The sequence below is a fragment of the Meles meles genome, chromosome 16 (genome assembly GCF_922984935.1).
Source record: "Meles meles chromosome 16, mMelMel3.1 paternal haplotype, whole genome shotgun sequence".
Taxonomy (NCBI): domain Eukaryota; kingdom Metazoa; phylum Chordata; class Mammalia; order Carnivora; family Mustelidae; genus Meles; species Meles meles.
Genome location: NC_060081.1, coordinates 58,305,955 through 58,329,138, shown reverse-complemented (window position 1 = coordinate 58,329,138; position 23,184 = coordinate 58,305,955). Strand labels below are relative to the sequence as shown.

At 44.4% G+C, this 23,184-nt stretch overlaps 1 protein-coding gene across 1 annotated transcript in view; it reads right to left on the bottom strand.

The window, feature by feature from the left end:
• The window catches only part of CHMP4B (charged multivesicular body protein 4B), a 54,001-nt gene that overhangs the window by 6,777 nt on the left and 24,040 nt on the right, over nucleotides 1-23,184 (bottom strand). The gene's annotated exons all lie outside the window — the stretch shown is intronic.

Sequence of the window (23,184 nt, the reverse complement as noted above, 5' to 3'; positions counted from 1 at the left end):
GAGATTATATATATAAATACCCAGCACAACTTAAACATAGGGGACACTAAAAAACAATACCTCTAATTATTTTTTTATTAAAGATTTTTTTTATTATTCATTTATTTGACAGACAGATCACAAACAGGCAGAGAGGCAGGCAGAGAGAGAGGAAGGGAAGCAGGCTTCCCACTGAGCTGAGAGCCCAGTGTGGGGCTTAATCCCAGGACCCTGGGATCATGATCTGAACTGAAGGCAGAGGCTTTAACCCACTGAGCCACCCAGGTGCTCCAACACCTCTAATTATTATAAAGAAGCTTTAAAGTATCATTTTATGCTAACTCAATTATAAAAACAATAAATAATAACTATACTAAATGCTAGATAAATTAGGGTTAAATGCCCCCTCACACACAGCTGACAACTGTAAGTTGATATACTGACTCTGAAAAGCAACATGGCAACACACATAGCAACAGCCATAATGATGTTCCTGCCCTATGACCCAGTAATCTCCTTCTGGAAATGTATTCAACAAAAGCAAAACTTCTCATGCCCAAAGATGGTTACTGTAGCATTCTCTATCATAGAAAACAACACAACTAAAATGAAGTCAGAATTCCCTGCCAGGGACAAATCTAGAGTCTGACCATTTAGCCAAGTCAATGTCATCATCTATCTATGCTTCCTGGCATGTTAAGGCTGGAGAAATCATCTTGTTCTTAGATCCAATCAGGGCAAGCAATCTGACCAAGGCGAATCTGTGCTAGAGCAGGAGCCAAAAGCACATCTCCCTACTCAAACCCAAGGAGCCTTCCCCTTGCCATCTCAATTCCCTTCTTGGCACCTAAAGTTATCTTTAGCACATATCTTAGATGGGTATCAAAGTCAGAACAAATGGGACCCTACTTGGCCTGGACAGCACTAGTCTTCGACACAGACAAACACACACAGGCACCCTCTGACACATGCTCCACCATGTCCCTGAGCTCCAGACCAGAGCCATCCCCATCTCTGGCAGGCTTTTAGGGACATGCAATCATCTCCCTTACAGGGCTGTGGTTTCTCCATACATCACATGAATAGGTCCCATGCTCCTTCTACTCATGCTTCCTGTTAGCCTAGGACTGCATCCTAAGAACCATCTGCCAAGGGACTGCATGTAAGTAGTGCATTCTTCCTCTAAAATGAGCAAATAAAACCACTAGGAAAATTCTTCTAGCCAAAGGATAAAGCAGGCTAATGAGAAACTGCAAAAAATCTGAAGAACAATGAAATGGGCCTCCTTAAAAGTTGACAAGACAGTCAACCTGCTATCTCCCTTGATCCCTATGTGAATGGCCTATGACCTCAAGTAGTCCAACCCGCAGTCAAACCCAGGGGTCCCAAGACTCCTTACTGAACACCTTCACCTGCTAATTACTAAGTCATACATGCTATGGAAGTACCTCACAAAACAGAAACCCTTTAAGGCAGAGATGGCCACCCTTTTTAGCAGATAAGGAAATAGTTTCAGAGAGGTTATGTAATTCAGGTCACCAGGTGGTAAGTGGCAGAAGGAATTAAGCCAAGGGTGGAACCCCAAAGTCCATGCTCTGCCATTCTAAATATTATGCCTTCCACTTAATGAAAAAGGCAGGATCCTGCCCTGGAGAGGTCATCTGGTCCAGTGGGGAGTGGGATCACAGAAGAGGGAGTGCAAACCCAAATATGTTGTTCCTTTGCTTAAAAACCCTCAGCATTTGGGGCACCTGGGTGGCTCAGTTGGTTAAGCAACTGCCTTCAGCTCAAGTCATGATCCCAGGGTCTTGCGATCAAGCCCCGCATCGGGTTCCCCTGCTCAGTGGGGAGCCTGCTTCTCCCTCTGCTCTGCCTGCCTGTGTTCTCTCGCTATCTCTAATAAAATCTTAAAAACAAAACAAAACAACAATAACAACAAAAAACCCTCAACAGCTCCCTATACCCACATGACAAAGCCTCCAGATGGTTGAATATGACCAGTAAAATCCTGCAAGGGACTGGGATTGTCACCACAGGCTGCGTTCTGGGAGACTTTTGCCATTGACCATCATGGCAGAGGGAAGACGTCCTGGTATTTAAGTGCTCAGGGCTCGGGGTTTCTTCCTTGTGCTTTCCTTGGTGTTGTGTTGCCTTTCCACAGAAACAAACTCAGACATATCCTAATCAACAAATGATTCTCAAGTTTTCTTTCATTTTAATTTTAAAAATTAACATATAATGTATTATGCGTTCCAGGGGGATTCTCAGGTTTTCTCAGGTCAATGTCTCACAGTGCCTCTTTCCCAGGTCCACCTCCTCAGCCGTCCTCACCACCCATGCCATAGCCCAGTCTATAAAAACTTCTCTGCCATGTCCACGAGTGAAGTAAACAAGATGCCTACCTGCCTGCCATGTGGTACGCAAGCAAGATGGCTATAGCAGTCTCACCACCTTCTCATTTAATCTTCCTGCACCCAGTCATGGGGCAAAGATCCCAGATCTATTACTAACGAAGAAACCGGGGATCAGAAAGGTAAAGCGGCTCATACAAGTCATACCGCTGTTATACGGAGAGGGGAGGGCTCACCCACTTGTCTGTGTAAACCCTCAGGTCTCTGCTCCTCCCACACAGGCTCAAAATGATGTCAAGAGACACTGGAACAGTCCTCAAAAATGAACAAGGAGATGACCCACCTGCCTTGCTTTTCAGTGTCTTGAGTGTACCGGGAGCCTTGACTTTATATAGTCAGCTACATTCTGATTTTTGGTTTTTTCTTCTTTTTTCAAATTTCGTTCTTGGGGTGTTTTCTCTTTCTCTCTTTTTTTTTTTGTTCCCCCAGCCCAAACCCTTGTGTAGAGGGCTGACTTTCAATAAATCACAGAGAGGGAGCTGCTCTGCTTTGTATGAAACCCCAACCCAGAAGCAGGGTGTCTATGAATGCTTTAGCACCAGGTTCCCCATACATTCTGATTTTTAAAACCAAATTTATTCTTTCCCTATTAACATTCGAGATTTAGAACTGCTTTAATTTATTCTTCTAATACTTTTTTTAAAAAGGAAACCCAGCCTTTTTTTTTTTTTTTAAGATTTTATTTATTTTTAGGGCACCTGGGTGGCTCAGTTGTTAACTGTCTGCCTTCAGCTCAGGTCATGATCTCAGGGTCCTGGGATCGAGTCCTGCATTGTGCTCCCTGCTCAGCAGGAAGCCTGCTTCTCCCTCTCCTACTCCTCCTGCTTGTGTTCCCTCTCTCACTGTGTCTCTCTCTGTCAAATAAATAAATCAAAATCTTAAAAATTTTATTTATTTTTGAGAAAGTGTGCGCGTATGTGCGTGAGCACGTGAGTTGGGGGAGAGGCAGAGGGAAAAGCACACTCCCTGCTGAGCAGGGACCCCAATGTGGGACTCGATCTCAGGGTCCTGGGATCATGACCAGAGCCGAAGGCAGACGTTTAACTGACTGAGCCACCACTGCGATCATGACTTGAGCCAAACGCAGACAAACACAGACGCTGCAACGACTGAGCCACCCAAGTACCCTCTAATACATTTTCAATTAGCAATGACTCCTTGTATGCCAATCTTATGTTTCTCTGATCTCCACATTACTTCTAAAATTCCCCAAGTAATAAATTATCTGACAGCAAATACCCAAACCTATCAGGGCGTTAAGCAAGAGTCCCCCCATCAATGAAATGTTTATATTATTCATGTTTACAGACCAATAAAGAGCACAATGGCTGGTACACAATAAGTGCTCCATATATATTAAACTGAACCTCTAATTTCATCTGTATTTTGAGTTTTTCATGTATTTTATGCAGGGTTCCTCACGTGTGGTACACCCATATTTTATCTCCTGTGTACCTCTGACTCAAAGGAGAAATGACAATGTCTCACTGAAATACTGGCTAAAACAATCATTTGATAGGATTCTTTCCCTGCATCCCTCCTGGCCCATAAAACAGGAACTTTTGGAAGCACCTGCCCTTTCCTCCATCCTCACCGTGAGGTATGCTCTTTGAGAGGAAGAAAAGGGCCTGAGCAAACAGCGTGGCCCTCTAGGACTTCCCCCTCCTGCCCGCAGGGTTCACACGGTCTTCCTCTCCATGCAGTGAACTCTGCAGGATGGTTCCTGGCAGGGACAGTTGGCTTATTTACCCCAATCTAACTCCTGTGTGTATTTCTCAACTAGTTAAGAACTCTAAAAAGAAAGGGTACACTATCATTTTCTCCCTTCATATGTGGTTCATGAGTGACCTCCCCCCCCAATAAAAAGATTAATTTATTTTAGTGGGGGAGCAGCAGAGGGCCAGGGAGAGAAAGTCTCAAGCAGATCCTCACAGAGCGTGGGGCCCAATGCAGGGCTCGATCTCACGCCCCTGAGATCAGGACCTGAGGTGAAACCAAAAGTCGGCACTTAACTGTGCCATCCAGGTGCCCCTAATGTAATCTTGAATTAGGGGCGCCTGGGTGGCTCAGTGGTTAAGCACCTGACTCAGCTGTGGCTCAGGTCCTGATCTCAGGGTAGTAGGATCCAGCTCTGTGTCAGGCTCTGCACGGAGCATGGAGCCTGCTTGGGATTCTTTCTCTCTCTCCCTCTGCCTCTCCTCCTGCTTGCATATTCTCTCTCTCTCGAAATAAATAAAATCTTAAAAGAAAAAAATATATTAGACATGAAGTCATCACTTGGGGACAAAGATATGTATAAACATAAACATTATTTTTTAAAGATTTTTATTTATGTATTTGACAGAGACACAGTGAGAGAGGGAACACAAGCAGGGGAAGTGAGAGAGGGAATAGCAGGCTTCCCGCTGAGCAGGGACCCCCCCACCCCCACCCCAATGCAGGGCTCAATCCCAGGACCCTGGGACCATGACCTGAGCTGAAGGCAGACGCCTAACGACTGAGCCACCCAGGCACCCCTGTAAACATAAATATTCAGAGCACCTGAACCTGTGTATATTTTAGAAAAGTGTGGCAGAGTGGTAAATTATAACTCAGGGCAAACTAAAGGAGTAAAATGCCACTCTTCCTGCATTCTGTTACACTTAAAGTGATATATCATCCATCCCAACCTTATTTCTGACCGCAGGAATTTACTTCTATATGTAGCCAAAGTTTAAAGAGACAAGCCCTGGGATGCCTGGGGGGCTCAGCTGAAGTCTGACTTCAGCTCGGGTCATGATCCCACAGTCTTGGCATCAAGTCCCACATCAGGCTTCCTGCTCACAGGGAGCCTGCTTCTCCCTCTCCCTCTCCTCCCCCTCTCTCTCCCTACTCCCCCTGCTTGTGCTCGCTCTCTCTCTTAAATAAATAGACAGACAGATAGATGGACGAGCCCAATATTTTACATAATACATGCTGGTTCTTAGTGTTTTGCCTTATCCGTCTCCAATTCCTGATGGTTGGGTTAAAAAAAAACAAGTACTGGGTTCTTACGACAAGAAAAAATACATACAACTGTGTGAGGTGCTAGATGTTAACTAAACTTATCTTGGTAATCACTTCACAATACACCCATACATCAAATCATGATGTTGTATGTTAGTTAAAACTAACACAATGTTATGTCAGTTATATCTCAATAAGACAGGGGGAAGCAATGAAAAAAATAAAAACGAGTACTGGGTTAACAAGGAGTTCATCTAAACCAAATATTCAAAGAGGTATCCAAAGAAATCCCGTTCCTGTCAAAGGACCCCAGTGCCGTTCATAAACACAGCGGCTTTAACAGCTGAAATCTAACTCAGGCCAACAGAAGTTAAAGAGGCTGCTTTTAGATGGAAAAAAATAGTCCTTGGAATCTCCATATTTAATTATGCCTTTGCCGGTTCCAAGAGAGTAATTACAGCAGCAATTACAGAATCTAATAACCAGCTTTATTGGCTCTGAAAGCTGAAGCAAAAACAACTCCAACCATGTTGAAATAAACATTGGTCTCCAGACAGTTGCTTCATTAGACACTCTAAACAGCTATTTGGAGGAATAATACAAAAGAGATAACCCATGAAACAGAGAGACCAGTTGAATAGACATTCAACCAGGACTGGAAACTCCTTCTGCAAGGCACCTGTTAGTGACTGCACAGAAACCATTTTCAGCAATCACACTAGTTCAATACAACTAGCTAGGATGCTCCTTTCTCTTAGGCAAAGGCAGACTTGCTTCTCTTTGAAGAGCTGCTGCGGACGGCAAATTTGCCTGCCCTGGTCTGGGGGCATTCAGGAGAGGAGCCACGAACCCAGGGCATCTCAACAGATCCCAAAAAGTCATAACTGGGGGCACCTGGGTGGCTCAGTGGGCTAAGCCGCTGCCTTCGGCTCAGGTCATGATCTCAGGGTCCTGGGATCGAGTCCCGCATCGGGCTCTCTGCTCAGCAGGGAGCCTGCTTCCCTCTCTCTCTCTCTCTCTGCCTGTCTCTCTGCCTGCTTGTGGTCTCTCTCTGTCAAATAAATAAATAAAATCTTTAAAAAAAAAAAGTCATAACTGTACACTCACGACTAGTACAGAGAGATTTAGGCAATGAGGGCCCAGTGATATCCTCTCACTGAATGAATGAATGATGGTGTCCTTTCAAAGACCCAATACTTTAAAAAAAAAAAAAAAGACCCAATACTCAACACCTGAGTTCATCTAGCAGAAGACACAGAGACTAGAAGGGAAGGAGGAGGATGCTGTTCCTTTCCCACTCTCAGCACACAGCAAACACAAACACACTCCAGAGGACACTTACACACAATCGCAACAGTAAATGGGAATTCCGAAGAACACTCAGCAGCCTGGTCATGGCAGGACACTGGCAGGCAGGCAGCTGAGTGAAGCTGAGGGAGACCCTGCTTTGCCTGCATCTCGCAATCATTCAGATGTTCCCGCTCATCGTGCCCATGAATAAACCTCAGGATGTTCAGGGTACCCTCAGCCAGGAGAACCACATCTGGCCTTCAACCAATAGTCGACCCAGCCACTAGTCACTGTGCTGGGGTCACCTGTCATCTGTCCTATGTATGTGGACAAGAAAAGACCCAAAGTCAAAATAACCAAGTTCATCACCAATGTCAAAGAAAGCCATTCTCCTTCACGGATGGTTATTAGTAAGAATCCCTGCACCACACGGCACCAGATGTCCTGCCAGACCCTGACTAAATGAGTTACAACTCTGGCATCCAAGTGGGGAGGGGTGTGCACCTGAAGTATTCTCAGAGATCCTGAAGTCTGACCTGTCTCATTAGGTGACTGAGGAAAAACAATGCCCAGAAAAGATAACACAGCTTGCCAGGATCACACCTCAACTCTCTCTCTCTCTTTTTTTTTTTTAGAAGATTATTTATTTATTTATTTGACAGACAGAGATCACAAGTAGGCAGAGAGGCAGGCAGAGAGCGAGAGGAGGAAGAGGCTTCCCGCTAAGCAGAGAGCCCAATGTGGGGCTCGATCCCAGGACCCTGGGATCACGACCTGAGCCGAAGGCAGAGGCCTTAACCCACTGAACCACCCAGGCGCCCACACCTCAACTCTCTTGTCTCCAAATTAAGTTGCTACAAATAAATTAGCAGTTCCCCACCATAAGTAAAACCGTTCCCAAAGCTCCTTCATCCAATTGCCAAACCCTGCCCTTTGCAAGTCCCATTTAAAAGCTCATACTGACACATGAAAAAAACCAGAAAGCTACCAGTATTCTCTCTGAAGTTCCCAGTTAGAAGAAAAAGGAAAAAGAATGGAAAAGAGGTCCAAGAGCTGCTTGGTTCCAGAATACTTTCCCTAAATGGGTACTGCTGAACCTGTCCACAGTTTCAGAAGATACGGGCAGGGGCTGGGCTTTCATTTCTCTACCCTGTATGTAAGTGGCATGGGGCCTAGGATGGCTCAGTTGCCTAAGCATCCGACTTACACAGCTTACGTTGTGGTCTCAGGGTGGTGGGACCAAGCCCTGAGTCAGGCTCTGCACTCAGTGTGGAGTCTGCTTGAGATTCTCTCTCCCTCTCTCTCTGCTCCTCCTGCTCATGCTCTCTCTCTAAAATAGATAATCTTTAAAAAAAAACAAAAGTGGCAGGAATAGCATGGATCTAGAGGACTACAGAAAGGTCTCAGAAACCCAAATGGGCCTTAATTTAAGGCTAGGCAGAGGCTGTTTTGTGTCCATCCTCACTCAGTATCCCAAGGCCCACCTGCGAAAAGAGGGCCTCATCCTGCAAAAGCCTTGGAATGCTGTATTTACGCCCACACAGCTGAAGAGTGCGGGCGAGAGGTGCAGACAGCATTTTTTCAGAGCAGCCTCCTTCTCTGTGATATATCTCCCTGTTCCCCCAATTTGCTCTCCGTGGCCTGGAGCTAATGTGCTCCATTTAGAGATGGTAAAATAAGTACTTGTGTATGACCAGGCAAGTAGGGTCTGAAACCCTGCTGACTTCATCAGCAAACACACAGGGAGTACAAAACTCACTGCAAGGAAAAATTCTAGAGAGAAAGAAAGAAGCCCCTTCTCTAATGGGGACAAATAGGAAAGAAATATGCCCCTCAATTAATAATCTAACAGTATATCAAATTGCTCCAAGTCATTTAAACAACACATAGAAAGTATATTCTGCAAAGGTCAGATAAAGACATGATAAGACACCTTCAAACAATCTTAGGAAATGCTGGGTCATGCCAAGTTAACATGGTCATTTAGGGAGTCCAGCCATTCAGATGTGAGTTTCAGTTCCACTATCAAGTAAACCCCGAGAAATTACTGAACCTCACTAATTCTCAGGTAATAATACTCTAATATAATAATAAAAATACAGAGTTATTTTGAAGATTAAAATGAAATACATATGTGAAGGACCTGGCACAGGGCCAGAGCGGCCAAGTTCTCAGTAAATGCAGGTCACTGGTCTTACTATTAATTGCAGGACTTCTCAGAGCCTGTTTTAACAGAAAAGAACCACTACCATTACCGCCACCATGCCTTCCCCCACAAAAAGATAGCTTGGGAAAAAAAAACCAATTTAAAACCACCTTGATGAGCTAGCCAACATGAGCTTCACCATCCTTTGTCCCAGTCGATGTGTACGAGCAGCGGCGTGCAGAGAAAAGAACACGGGGCTTGGTGTCAGAATCCTGGCTCTGACACTAGCCTGGGTAAGTTATTTCACCTCTTCAACAAATGGAAAAATGGGAGTGATAGCACTACCCAAAGATGAATGAGAAAAAGAATCCCTCTGGAAATACTCAATAAATGTGGGCTTTCACTTCATCCTGCCCACTTCTTGAACCTTCTGCCTTTCTCTCCTTGCCTGTGTTCTCTCTGGGGATCTCTGTATCTTCTTTTCCCTGTGCTGTTCCTCCTCCTAGCCCAATGTGTCTCTCCAAGAAACAGTATGTATCTGTGGCATGGTGGAGAAAAACAGAATATAGAACAGCAGCTAACACAAGGAGCTTGCTGGGTAGTAGGCCCCATGACTGGTGCTTTATGTGTTCACTGGACCCTCCCAATAACCCTAGAAAGCAGGTACTGTTATTGCCCCCACTGGCAGGAAAATTGAGGCTCAAAGAGTTTATCACTTGCCCAAGTTATATGGTTAGACAGTAGGAGGCCTGAGATCAATGCCAAGCTGCCTATCTGCAAAGGGTGTGTTCTTACTCCGCAGAGGAACATCTTCTGCACTGAGCAGGCAGCTGGCCTGCTTTTGCCCGAGCCTGGGGATCTGAGAGCCTCCCATGCTTTCCCCACCTAAAAGATTCCACAAGCTAGCAGTCTGGCACCAAGGGCACCTAGAGGCAGCTCAGTCTGCCCAGAAACACTTGACTAATTGGTAATCCATGAGGGTAGGCAGTAAAAGCCTTTGGCTGAAAAAACAAATTTTTTTTTCCCAGCGGATTTTAAATTGATTAAAAGTATATGCGATAAAATCCAACCATTTCATTAGCTCCTCTGCATTTAGGTTGACAATTCTACATAGACTGTAGAACTGTAATGAGTTGTTTTCTGTTTTAAAGATATCTTCTTCCCTCATGCCTGCCCTGTATTTTCCCTAGGCCATAAGCTCCTCGAGTGGAACCTACAGCTCTGTGCCCCCAAGAGACTGATACACAGAAAAGAGAGGGGGTACTCCATAATGCCCAATTTTGCCCTGTCGTTTCTCTGAGGTCAGTGGGCTATGCCCTCTGTCCTCTTACCCTGTAATGTCCTCTAGATCTTTTCCCAAGACCTAAAATAACCTTCCTTCTATATCCTAGAAGACCCAAGGACTATAGCTATGAGAACTTGGTAAAGTTTCTCAAATTTCTATCACTGGATTATCTTTTTTTTCCCTGTATTACCTCCTGTTGGGATGCCTAGAACTCTAATTTTTTTTTTTTTTTTTAAGTAATTTCCACGCCCAATATGGGGCTCACAACCTGAGATCTACAAAGAGTCACATGTTTTACCAACTGAACTAGCCTGGTGCCTCATGATGCCTACAACTTTAAAACCAGAGTCCAGGGGTTTAAGTGACACTGAGCCTAGGACCTCCCCCCTCCCCATGACTATATCTGAGAGGAAGTAGCAAAGAGCCAGAGTAAGCAGAATATTGTTCCAGACTGGCCCAGTGGGAGTGGCCCAGGCCATGAAGAAGAAGAGAAAATGGCCAAGAGAAGTCAGACCCATGGAGAGGAATGTTGCAAACAACTGTGTGGCTGCCTCGTCTTGTTCCTAGAAGCGCAGCTGATAGCTTCCCCAGTGCTCTGCTGCAGCTGGGCTCAATTTGGGCAGAAAGAAGAGGTGTTTCACTTCCCAGATACAGTAGGCATCCAGGGGTAGCTCTTGTGACACGGGAACTCAGGGCAAGGTGAGGTAACTAGGATCCTAGGAAGGAAGGTAATCTGACTTTAGTTACTGAAGGTCACAGTCAGACAGCTTGTGCTCTGGAATCCAAGGCCAAGGTTCAAAAAAATTTCATTTAAACAGCTATCAGAAACTAAAACTAAGCACCCATGCAACCCAAAGATATGTCTTAGTTGTTCCATGTCTTAATACATAAATTTGAATGTTACATATTTCACACAAAAAAATCTAGATTTAAAAAAAATCCAGATTTGTGGCTTCCTTTTGATAATGCAGATTTTCTAGCAACAATCCGATGGAACTAAGTAGTAGGCACCCGTTCAGAAGCACATACTCTCTAGTGCATCTCACTGCCCACCACTGCCCACTCTCATATACATGGCCACGTTAATCACTTACATGTCCTGACCACTCCATAACACTAGACATTAATCTTAGATCTGGAGGAAACTGTTATGAATTATCTGGGACAATCGCTTGCCTTCAGGCAGTTAAGGTTATTCCCAACTTAAAGACAAGCAACCAAAGGTTCAACAACTTGCTCAAGGTCATGAAGTTAGAGGTAATGGCCAAGAAAGAATCCAAGCCAGGTGACCTGTCCCCTGGGACAGTGCTCTTTCCACTACTCAGGGAGACTTGTGTCTAGACAGAACCTGAAATATGGGTCCTGTGATCCTGAATCTAGCTTCTTAATCTAAATCTGTCACGATCAAATTATGTCACTTAGCAAGTCCCTCTTAGGGCTCCGACCCCTCATCAAGGACATAGGAAGGGTGGATTAGATGCTCCCTCTAAAGTGTTCCTCCAGGTCTAATACTACGTGAACCTGTATAGTTCTAAAATTTCCAGTAACTGATTAAAACAAACACTAAAGGCTTTTTCTGACTGACCCTGTGTGATCTTGAAAATGTAATTAACATCAATACACTCCATTTCCTGAGTGTTTCACCTCATCAAGTTGTTCCTGTCCAATAAAATTAGCAGTATCTCTTTTAACTGGTTTCACAAATTTGTATTAGAAAAATCACAGACTCCTTCTAGCCTCTGTACTCAGCTGCCCTAGCTGGGCGGAGGAAGTCAGCACTCATGCCCAACACTAGCCACAGATGTCATTCATATATGTCATTCAGCGAAAAGAGGTAATTACAGTTAGAAGGTAAAGTTAGATGCCCTCACTCTCCATTTCCCTATAAGCTCTGGCACTGCTGACCTCCTCTCTCTGAAATGCCTCTCTCCGGTTAAGTCTTAGAAGATACCCTAGAATCTGGCTCCCTGGCTCCCACAGTCATTTCTTCTTGGGTTTTTCTAGATCCTTTCTCTTCTTCTCAATTCCATGTGGTAGGATGGAGCTCAACCTTAATCCTGAGTTCTTTTCAAATATACCAACCTGCGTTAACACACCTGTTCAGAGCCTTGTATTTTATTCTTTCATTAATCCTTACAATAAGGAATTAGTCTTACTAGTCCATTTATAGATGAGGAGATTTGAGGCTGGAGAGATTATGTAACCTGCTAACCTCTCAAAGCTTGTTAATAACCGGCAGAGTAGGGGCACCTGGGTGGCTCAGTGGGTTAAAGCCTCTGCCTTCGGCTCAGGTCATGATTTCAGGGTCCTGGGTCGAGCCCCGCATCGGGCTCTCTGCTCTGCAGGGAGCCTGCTTCCTCCTCTCTCTCTCTCTGCCTGCCTCTCTACCTAGCTGTGATTTCTCTCTGTCAAATAAATAAAATATTAAAAAAAAAAAAATAACCGGCAGAGTAAGGATCCAAATCCATATTCCTCCTGCTTCTAGCCAAGAGAAAATGGTGGGGACTGAACTTAACCTCCTACCTAAGAAAAATGAAACAACGATTTGCAAGACACGAGACATCAGGTAAAAAAAAAAGGTCAGTGATCCCTGAGAAATGGGAAATAAACTAGGTGACAACTGCCCTAGTTTATTGCTTTGAGAGTCTCCTAGGCCTCAGAGCCAGGAGAGAAAACCCAGGCAGAGCCTGGCAAGCTTCCCTAGTTGACAAAATACAGGTAAGAGTCTAGAGAGACCAAAGTGGCTAGAGTTCACAGGAGACAAAGAGAGGACAGAGCTGGAGGAGGTGGAGGGGAGGGAGACAGAAAGAGAGCACATAACACAAACTCTTGGAGACGTGCAGTCCCTTCAAGTATCCAGCAAAATATTGATCAGTACAAGTATGAAGAAATTATCTGAGGCCAAGGAAAGGACGACTCAAAAGGATAAGAGAGAAAAGTTTTTAGGTGCTCACATGGGGCTGTTTATAGCACCTGCCCCTCAGCCATATTGAAAAAACCTCGTAATTCATGGGGCTTTGGGTAGAGTATTCAGAAGGGTCTTATCTCAAAGTAGGGAATAAATAGCCCTGCTTTGGGCCCACCTAACAAATTTTATTTATTTATTTAAAGATTTTATTTATTTGACAGACAGAGATCACAGGTAGGCAGAGAGGCAGGCAGAGAGAGAGAGGAGGAAGCAGACTCCCCGCCGAGCAGAGAGCCTGATGCGGGGCTCGATCCCAGGACCCCGGGATCATGACTTGAGCCGAAGGCAGAGGCTTTAACCCACTGAGCCACCCAGGCGCCCCCCACCTAACAAATTTTAAAAGCAGGACCCAAAAACAGAAATTGTTACCAACAAAATTAACTATGCCAAACAAAGCTTAAGAATATAGGAATACAGAAGTATCTAACACCCGATAAGGTAAAATTTCTACATGACACCCGATCAAATCAGGCAGAAGGAAAATGATACCAGATGAAAATACAGCTCTACACAAAGGTATGAAGAGCACCAGAAAGGATCAATACACGATAACATGCAAGGCTTTTTAATTATTTAAATCTCTTTAAACAAACAAATAAAAATAATGCAGTGTGGAGTTTATAGCATATGCAAAAGTAAAACATGACAACAGCAGCGCATAAGCCAGGAGAGAAGGGAGAGTGCACTACTGTAAGGTTCAGATAACCTATGTGAGGTAACAATAGCACTTGAAAGTACAATACAGGGGCGTCTGGGTGGCTCGGGTTAAGCCTCTGCCTTCAGCTCAGGTCATGATCTCAGGGTCCTGGGATCCAGCCCTACATCAGGCTCTGCTCAGCAGGGAGCCTGCTTCCCCCTCTCTCTCTGCCTGCCTCTCTGCTTAGTTGTGATCTCTGTCTGCAAATAAATAAATAAAATCTTAAAAAAAGAAAGTACAATACAATAAGTTAAATATGTATATTATAATTCTAAAGTATTAAAAATAACAAAGAATTACAGCTAACAAGCCAACAGAGGAGAGAAATGGAATCATAAAACCACTTAACCCAAACTAAGGCAGAAAAAGAGAAAAAAATGGAAGCAAAGAACAGATGAGGCAAATTTTAAAAAGAGCAAGGTGACAGATTTATCTTTAGCCATATCAATAATTACATAAAAGCTCACTTTCTAAATGCTTCAATTAAAAGGCAGAAGGGGACACCTGGGTGGCTCAGTTGGTTAAGCATCTGCCTTTGGCTTTGGTCATGATCTCAAAGTCCTGGGATCAAGTCCTGCATCGGGAATCCTTGCTCAGCAAGGAACCTGCTTCTCCCTCTGCCTGCTGCTCCCCCTGCTTATGCTCTCTCTCTCTCTCCCCCCTCTGACAAACAGTAAAACCTTCAAAAAACAAAACAAAACAAAAAGGCAGAAGTTATTGGGGAACCTGGGTGACTCAGTTGCTTAAGTGTCTGACTCTTGCTTTTAGCTCAGGTCATGATCTCAGGGTCCTAGGATTGAGCCCCACAAAGGCCTCCACAGTCAGCAAGGAGTCTGCTTGAGAATTCTCTCCTTCTCCCTCTGCCCCTCCCCCTGCTAATGTTCTCTCCCTCTCTCTCTCTTTCAAATTAAATCTTCTAAAAAATGAAATGTAGAAGTTAAATGACTGGAGTAAAAATCCAACTATATGCTACCTACAAAAAAATGTACTTCAAGCATAAAGACAAATAGGTTAAAAGTAAAAGAATGGGGGGGGGCTTGGGTGGCTCAGTGGGTTAGGCCTCTGCCTTAGGCTCAGGTCATGAACTCAGGGTCCTGGGATCAGGCCCCACATTGGGTTCTCTGCTCAGCGGGGAGCCTGCTTCCCCCTCCCCCTCTGCTTGCTTCTCTGCCTACTTGTGATCTCTTTCTTTCTCTCTCTCTCTGTCAAATAAATAAAATCTAAAAAAAAAAGTAAAAGAATGGGAAAAAGATTACCAAGGTTACACTATTCAAAAGAAAGCTGGAATGGCCATATTAATTAATATACCAAAATAAATTTCAGAGCAAAGAACTACCAGAGACAAAGAGCATCTCATAATCATAGGAGTTCAATATATCAGGAGGATATAACAATTAGAAACATGTGTAGATCTAATAATGGAATTTCAAAATACACAAAGCAAAAATGGATAGACTTGTAAGGAGAAACTGGTAAACAGAGTTCAATACCCTTCTTTGACAACTGACAGAGTAGACAGAAAATCAATAAGGATACATAAGTCTTGTTCATTGACTGATGAATGGATAAAGAATACAGCATATATTTACACAATGAAATATTACTCAGCCATCAAAAAGAATGAAATCTTGCTATCTGCAACAACATGGATGGAATCAGAGTGTATTATGCTAAATAAGCAAAGTACATCAGTCAGAGAAAGACAAATATATGATCTCACACATATGCGGAATTTAAGAAACAAAACGAATGAGCACAGGAGAAGGGAAGGAAAAATAAAATAAGATAAAAACAGAAAAGGAGACAAACCATAAGAGACTCTTAACTATAGAGAACAAACTGAGGGTTCCTGGTGGGGGAGGTTAAGGGGGATGAGCTAAACGGGTGATGGGCATTAAGGAGGGCACTTCTTGGGGTGAGCAATGGGTGTTATATATAAGTGATGAATCACTAAATTCTACTCCTGAAATCAATACTACACTATATGTTAATCAACTCAAACTTAAAAATACTAAAATAAAAAACTTTTAAAAGATACTTAAGTCTTGAATAGCTAAAAACCAATAAACTTGACCGAACTGACATCTGTAGAAGACATGATCACCAGCAGAATACTCATTCTGTTCATGTGTACACAGAACAGATACCAATACAGACCACATTCTAGGCCATAATACAAATCTCAATAAATTTAAAAGGACTCAAGTGATACAAAATATGCTCTCTAACCATAATAAAATTAAGTTAGAAATCATAAACAGAAGCTCTCTGGAAAACTCCCCAAATATTTGGAAACTAACATACTGCTAAACAGCCCATGGGTAAAAAAAGAAATAAAATGAGAAATTAGAAGTTTTTTTTGTTTTTTTTTTTTTTTTTTTTTTTTTTCTGAGAAAGTGCGAGCGTGAGCAAGCACGGGAGCTGGGGGAGGGCAGAGGAAGAGGGAGAGAATCTTAAGCAGGCTCCACTCTAAGCACAGAGCCTGCTCTGGGGCTGGATCTCTTAACTCTGAGATCATGACCTGAGCTGAAACCAAGAGTCAGATGCTTAACTGACCGAGCCATTCAGGTGCTCCAATTACAAAGTATATAGACCTGAATGAAAATGAAAAATAACATATCAAGATTTGTGGGACACCACTAAAGCAGTACTTAGGGGAAATTTTACTAAATGTTTATAGTAGAAAAGAAGAAAGACCTCAAATCAGTGACCTAAGCTTCTACCTCAAGAAACCAGGGTAAGAGGGGTGCCTCAGTGACTAGTTGGTTAAGCATCTGACGTTTTTTTGGTAAGATTTTATTTTTATTTATTTTAGAGAGAGGGCAAGCGAGCATGAGCATTGGGAAGAGGGAGAAGCAGGCTCCCAGCCAAGCAGGGAGCCTGATGCGGGGCTCAATTCCGGACCCCAGCATCATGTTCTGAGCCAAAGGCAGACGCTTAACTGACAGAGCCACTCAGGTGCCTCCAGGCATCTGACTCTTGATTTCGGTTCAGGTCATGATCAGGGTCATGTACACCTCCACACTGAGCAGAGAGCCTGCTTAGTATTGTATGTCCCTTCTCCCTCTGTCCCCTCTCCCCCTGAGAACACATGCTCCATGCTCGCTCGCTCTCTCTAAAAAAAAAAAAAAAAAAAGGTAAAGAAACTAGAAAAAGCATAAAATCCAAAGTAAGCAGAAGAAAGGAAATGGGTGGACATTGGGGAGGGGAGGCGAACCATAAGAGACTATGTACTCTGAAAAACAACCTGAGGGTTTTGAAGGGTCAGGGGTGGGAGGTTGGGGCAACCTGAGGGTTTTGAAGGGTCAGGGGTGGGAGGTTGGGGGAACAGGTGGTGGGTAATGGGGAGGGCACGTTTTGCATGGAGCACTGGGTGTTGTGCAAAAAGAATGAATACTGTTACACTGAAAAAATAAATAAAATGGAAAAAAAAGAAAGGAAATGGGGGGGGTGCCTGGGTGGCTCAGTGGGTTAAGGCCTCTGCCTTCAGCTCAGGTCATAATCTCAGGGTCCTGGGATCAAGCCCCGCATCAGGTTCTCTGCTCAGCAGGGAGCCTGCTTCCCCCTCTCTCTCTGCCAAATAAATAAATAAAATCTAAAAAAAAAAAAAAAAAAAAGGAAATGGGAATCAAAGTGAAAATCAATAAAATATAGATGGATGTAAACTAGACTTGTAGTGATCATTTTACAGTATATATATTATCAATATGTTGTATACGTGAAACTAGTATGTGTCAATTATATCTCAATAAAAAATAAAATAGAAAACAGAAATAACAGAAATCAATGAAATAGAAATCTGGCTCTTTGAACAATAAAACAGAATTTCTAGCCAGAATGATCAAGAAAAAAAAAGAATTACCAATTACCAAGGCTAAAGGAGTTCACAAACCAGCAAAAAGATAGGCAATGGGATACAATGACAGAAGTAAGCACAGGGCCCTAGGGGAGCCCACAGGAAGGGAACCTAACCTTTGGAGTTATCACACAGTTTAAAGGATGATAAGAGATACGAGACACCTCCCAGATCCGAGGAACAGACCAGCAGGAGAGAATGTGGCAGGAGAGAATGCAGGAGGGAGCAAGCAAAGATAAAAGCCCAAGAGAGAAACTTAAGAACAAGCTTGTAGGTCCTCTTAAGGAGGGGCTAGACTTTATCCCAGGGTTAGAGGGAAGCCATTGAAGGATTCTAAGCAGGGCCAGCATGTGATCAGATCTGCATTTCAGAAAGATCCTTCTGGTTGCTGTGAGGAGAAAGGACTGGCGAGAACTACAATAATCCAGAGTTTGGATTTCAGGGCCCTGACCTAAGGCCACAGTAGAGGGATGAGGATGAACTTGAGAGGTACCAATAAGGAAGAAAACGTCGGGTCAGGAAGTGCTGACTGGACAATCAGGTGGTTAGGATGCCATTTCTCGGAGACTAGTGACTCAAAGGAGAAAAGATGGGACAGGAAGGGAGAAACCGGGTGCCTGGGTGGCTCAGTCATTAAGTGTCTGTCTTCAGCTCAGGTCATGATCCCAGGGTCCTAGGATCAAGCCCCACACTGGGCTCCCTGTTTGGTGGAAAGCCTGCTTCTCCCTCTCCCACTCCCCCTACTTAGGTTCCCTCTCTCACTGTCTCTTTCTCTGTCAAATAAATAAAATCTTTTAAAAAAAAGGTGGGGGGGGGGAGAAAATTCTCCCATGGTCTTTCTGTGGGGCTGTGTACTTCAAAACTCAAATTAGTACCTGAAATTTAAATGAACATTCTCTAAATCCATACAGTGAAGATAGGGAAGTTCAGGGGCTCCAGAGTGGGTCAAGTCTAAATAATTTCTTTTTTTTTTTAAGATTTTATTTATTTATTTGACAGAGAGAGAGATCACAAGTAGGCAGAGAGGCAGGCAGAGAGAGAGGAGGAAGCAGGCTCCCCGCGGAGCAGAGAGCCCGATGCGGGGCTCGATCCCAGGAACCTGAGATCATGACCTGAGCCGAAGGCAGCGGCTTAATCCACTGAGCCACCCAGGCGCCCCAAGTCTAAATAATTTCTTACATGCTCTTGTAAAGAGTAAAGGATTCAAAGGTAACTTAATTGCTATGATTTATGCACGTGTGTGTCAGCAGGATATATAGGTAAATGCTTATAATTTGCAGAGGCTATCTGTGGGCCTTGTAATTGGTTGCCTTTGGGAGGGGCACAGAGTTGCTAGGGCAGAGGAGGCACTTTTAAAATTATGTACCATTTACATGTCAATCTAATCAAAACAAACAAAAAAGCAACTTAAATAAAACAGCAATTTCTGCCCCATCCCCAGACACGAAAAGGCAATTATATTAAAAACAGCAAACATCTGGGGCACCTGGGTGGCTCAGATGGTTATGCACCTGCTTTCAGCTCAGGTCATGATCTCAGGGTCCTGGGGCTGAGCCCTGCTTCAGGCTTCCATGCTGAGCGGGGCATCTGCTTCTCCCTCTCCTTCTGCCCCACGCCTAACACACACATACACTCTCTCTCTCAAATAAATAAATAAAATCTTTAAAAAAAAAAAAAAGAGCAAATCTTTATTAAGAACAACTTAACAGGGGTGCCTGGGTGGCTCAGTGGGTTAAAGCCTCTGCCTTCCACTCAGGTTGTGATCCCAGGGTCCTGGGATGCAGCCTCACATAGGGCTCTCTGCTCAGCAGGGAGCCTGCTTACTCCAATCTCTCTCTCTCTCTCTCTCTCACCTGCCTCTCTGCCTACTTACTTGTGATGTCTGTCTGTCAAATAAATAAATAAAATCTTAAAAAAAAAAAAAAAAGAACAATTTAACTACGTCTGGCCCTGGACTTGTGGTCTGGTCCCACCAGAGGAGTGAAGGCATTGATTGCACTCCTTCCCCCACCCACCAGAGTCCAGGCTGTATCTCTTAGCCTGGCTTACTTGGGGTGATCGGGTTCTTGGCTAGGATAGAGAAAAAGCAGAGCCTGCCCCTGGTTTCCGTTCCCAGGCTAGAATGAAATGTTTCTTTTCCAGCTGGCTTTACTTCCCCTGCTTCCAGCTGAATTCATGCCAACAAAAGCCCCCTCTGCCTGAACAAGCACGAAAGCACCCTGGCAACTGAGATGACAACAGAGGTCTGGGGGCTGAAGTTGTTTGCGGGGAAGTGGTGAGAGGGGAATGCCAGCAGAAAAACACTAGGAAAAGTTTTTTTTAAAGCAGGAGGGAAAACCGAAGCAGCGTTTTCTCTTTTTAGAATCAGACAGACATGATCAGGTGGGTAGAGACAGATCACCCTCCTTGGCTGAATGGCAGCTTCCAAGAAATGGAGGGCAAGAGGAGTCACTGTAAGCTGGTGCCTTTCTGGCAAAGAACAGTCTTCCCTAGTCCACAAAAAAGGGAGGCAGAGAATCTCAGCATCCTGGAACCCTAATGTAAATTTCTATTTTCGCACTGTAAGAACATGAACTCTGGGAGAAAGGGACTTGTCTTTTTAACTCAGTATTCTCGGGACATAGCAGCGAGGTGTTCGGTGAGGGATGGCTGGCTGGACAAACACACTTCTAGAAAGTAAATCCAACCTTGTCTGTACAGAGGAGGAAACTAAGACCCAGGGAGGCACAAGTTGAGTGTATGCTCGGTAAACATCTGGTGGAAGGTGGTCCAAAGACCAGAACCCAGGTCTTGAGTTCTTACCCACAAGCGCTGCTAGGGCTGGGAAAGAAGGGAAGAACGGAGCAGAGAGCTCTACCAGGGAGCAGAAGAAAAGTACAGGGGCAATTATTTCCTGAGGATCAACTTCCGTAAACCCCAAGTGTCTACAAACCAACCTTGCCTCCCTGGCCCTAGGGTGGAGTAGGCTCGTGATCCAAGCTGGGCCACAGAACAGACCCCCCCTCCCCCCATAGCTGTGACTGGTCTAGTCACCAGTACAAGACCAAGCAGCCAATCAGATTCTACTTCTGGAATTCGCTAGGAGACTCCAGAGTAGACCTGCCCAAGATCCAAAGTTGTAAACAGGCCAGCCTGCATCCCTGGCCCAGACTCAGGAGGAAGTAAGAATGAGTCAACAAGTCCAAAGAGAGACCAGCTCCACCCCGCCCAGTCCCATAGTCACATGTCAGTAAGTCCCGCTTCCGCAGAGTAAGCCAGTATGAGTTGGCATTTTGTCACCTGCAACTAAAACCAAACTGGCCAATTCAAGAAATGAAGCAGTAAAACAACAACAACAACAACAAAAAAAAAAACGGCAGAGAAGCTGGAGCTTCTCAACTTGGAGGCCAGGATCCCTACCACAACCTGCAAAAATTCACCTTGTATGCGTGTAGTTTTGGGAGAAAACTGTACTGACTGGATTTTGAAAAGGGTCTGTGATTCCCCCAAAGAATTAAAAATGAGGGAGTTTGAGAAAAAGGATAGACATTCCTAAAGCCAGGGTCTCTTGATGAGGATCTATCAAGAGTTCCTGATTGGTCCACCAAATTTGGATGTCTACTTACTATTCCCATCTCCTATCTCTGCTGGCCCCAGCTTCCTTAATGCCTGCCTTTACTGGTACAATTGCTTCTGCACAGATATTCCTGTCTCCAGGAAAACAACAGAACTAAAATTTCTTCTTGCTACTCTCTACTTCCTGCAACTTTTGTGCTGGGATGTTTACCTCAAGTTCTCAACTGGATGAGCATACATCCTGGTTTTCCTGAGATAGTCCCAGCTGATACCTGCTGACCAGAGAAGTTATGACTCCTCCTTTCACTCTCACAAGTATCCTGGTTTGGATGATCTATATACAGACACCCTACCCCCAGGAATTAGATAAGAACCTCCCTCTTCCTTTTTCTTCCCAGTCAAAGATCCTGTCCCATGGTGGAGAGATACACACAGCAGAGGTTCTGAGAATCTAAGGACAAAAAAAGAGGAGCACAAGGGTATCTCATGAGGACAGGGCCATTTCTTCCTCTGCATGCACCTTGCCAGTCCACCTGGGTCAGGGGGATTAGGTGGGAGTTTGGCTAAAGTCCTGTTTACACACACACATGTACTTCCTCACCACTGGGGGAATTTACCTCTTACTTCTACACTCAACCTCCCTGACTGAGGAGCTAGGTAGTTAACAATTCTACCTCCCCTCACACAGCATTGACCGCCTTCCCTATGCTGGCCGACCTGGATCAAGACTGAAACATGGAAAGCAGCTTCAGTCCCTTCTTTAGAGGCTCAAAAAGCCTCTCTGCCCACAAATCTTCAGCCTAAGGCCTAACCCATAAGCACACCAAGGAAAGGGCCCGCCCTACAATCCGAGCAATCAGGACCTGGGAGCAAGTGGCCTATGTCCAGTGTGGGGCCCTATGTTGGCTGTGTTTCTTGGAGGCAAAGGGATTATGTTGCATACTTGCTCAGAAGGTTATGGGTTGAGCTCTCTGAGCTGAGGGTGGGAGTTACCCCCTCTCTACTTGTCACCAGTGGTCTTTCTAAACACAGACTTTAACATTCCACTCCCCTGCCTAGAAAAACCCTGTACTGGCTTTCATTCTCTGCAGCCTCCTCAGCCTTCCATTCTCCTCAAATGCTCTTCTCACCCTTTATCTGGCTCGCTCCCACTGGTCTTGCAGGCCTATCCTGACAGCAACTTCTCAATCACCCCACTCTCCCCAGGCCAGGTGAGGACACTTCTGCATGCTCCTGAACCTCTCCTTGCTGAAGGTTGCCTCAAAGCATTCACTATACTATAACTGACGTCCCCTTAGAGAGTACAATGAACCTTCTGGGGTTCGAGCCCATGTGTCACTTGAATGAATGAGGAAGAAGGAATGTCTGAGGTCTAGTCTATCACTTAAAAACTTCCCAAGGACCTGCCATCATTGCTTCTCCACATAAAAGTTTATTTGAACCGGGGCGCCTGGGTGGCTCAGTGGGTTAAAGCCTCTGCCTTCGGCTCAGGTCATGATCCCAGTGTCCTGGGATCGAGCCCCGCATCGGGCTCTCTGCACCTCAGGGAGCCTGCTTCCTCCTCTCTCTCTGCCTGCCTCTCTGCCTGCTTGTGCTCTCTGTCTCTCAAGTAAATAAATAAAATCTTTAAAAAAAAAAAAAAAAAGTTTATTTGAACCAAGTCTGACTACTAAAAAAGTTCTTAAACTATCTCAATGGACTAGAAACCCCAACAACAGCCTGAGATCCTCATAACTTTGGGAGAGCTCTAATGAGAATTTTATCCTTGCCAGTCCTGTTTATGAAATCACAAGACACCCACTGGTCTACCTCCCAGGGTCAATGAGAGAACAAGTAATGAATCTGTTCCTGGCTCCAACCTCCTGGGAATATAATAGTGATGGCAGTTGTTTCTGTTCTTTGCAAAGCTTTTGAGCAGACATGCTAATAATGGCTGGGAAGACCCCCTTCCTTATCACCATCCCTTAACATCATTTATTAATTTGTGATTCAGGTCAAATCTCATTGTAATT